The sequence below is a fragment of the Tupaia chinensis genome, unplaced genomic scaffold (genome assembly GCF_000334495.1).
Source record: "Tupaia chinensis unplaced genomic scaffold, TupChi_1.0 Scaffold000201_1, whole genome shotgun sequence".
Taxonomy (NCBI): Eukaryota; Metazoa; Chordata; class Mammalia; order Scandentia; family Tupaiidae; genus Tupaia; species Tupaia belangeri.
The window spans coordinates 837,823-839,058 of record NW_006159676.1 but is presented as its reverse complement, the minus strand read 5'-3'; the positions used below and the strand labels follow the sequence as shown (position 1 = coordinate 839,058).

General features: G+C 45.6%; 1 protein-coding gene across 1 annotated transcript in view; it reads right to left on the bottom strand.

Annotated features, from left to right (window-relative positions):
- The window catches only part of HAPLN4 (hyaluronan and proteoglycan link protein 4), a 10,079-nt gene that overhangs the window by 4,333 nt on the left and 4,510 nt on the right, over window positions 1-1,236 (bottom strand).

Here is a 1,236-nt window from a genome sequence, read left to right as displayed (position 1 = left end):
CAACCCTTTTCTATTCTGTCCTCGATGACTCTGCTTTTCCTCTGCACTGGGTCCTTCCCTCTCATCTAGCCCGGATCCCAGGGTGCTGGGAATGTCTGTGTCTAGTGTTCAGTCCTCCAGGTGGAGATGGAGGAAGACCCCTTTGAGCCCCCAGCATCATCCAAAGCATTACCTATTGATTTTCCTTCCATCTCTAGTTCTTTTATTTTTTATTTTTTTATTTTTTAAGAATTGTTTAATTTGGGGGCCGGCAGGTGGCATGGTGATTGGAGGGCTGGCATCCCCCTACTTGGCCGACTGTGGTTCAAGTCCTGGACCTGTTGGCTTTCTCTCTCTCTCTCTCTCCATCTCTCTCTGATAAAAATGAAGAAGAAGAATAGAACATAATAAAATAATTCTTTTTTAAAAAATAAATGATTTGATTTAATTTATTATTATTATTTAATTTGCCATAGGGCATGTAGACTCACCAGAGACAGAGGGACAGAGGGAAAGTGAGAAAGCAAGCCACCAGGTCCAGACTTGAACCACTAATGCCCATGTGGGAGGCCAGCACCTCCCTCCATCTCTAGTTCCTAAGACTGGTGAAGGGTGAGACCAGCAGATGGCGTGGTGGTTAAGGGCTGGACACTCCCACATGGCTGATCACGGTTCGAGTCCTGGATCTGGTGGCTTGCTTTCTCACCCCGCTATCCCGTGTTTCTCTCTGGTCAAACTAAAATCAATGAATGAGGGACCAGCAGTTGGTGTAATGGCTAAGTTGCTAGACTCTCATGTACTTGACCACAGTTCGAATCCCAGACCTGGTGGCTTAAACTCACGCCGGGCGCGTGTGCATGCGTGCCCAAGATCCTGAGAGGAGAATGGAGGAGAAGAGATTGCGTCGTGGCCATCCCCCCGGGGGATGATTTCTCACTTTCTGTCTCTCTGTCTCTGTCTTTCTGGCAAGCGCACACACCCTATAGCAAAAACTTCTCCAAAAAAATAATTAATTAAATTAAATCAAATAAACAATTCTTTAAAATAAAGAGACAGGTGAAGGGAAGGGCGTGGCAGAGGTCATGGTGGTTGAGGCATTGGACTGAAAATATTAATAAGTAAAATAAATTTTAAAAGAAAATCACGCTGGACAGGTGTGTATGCATGCCTGTCTAATATCCTGAGAGAATGGAGGAGAAGGGATTATGGTGTGGCCATTCCCCGGTGGGGGTGACTTCTTACTTTCTGTCTCTCTTC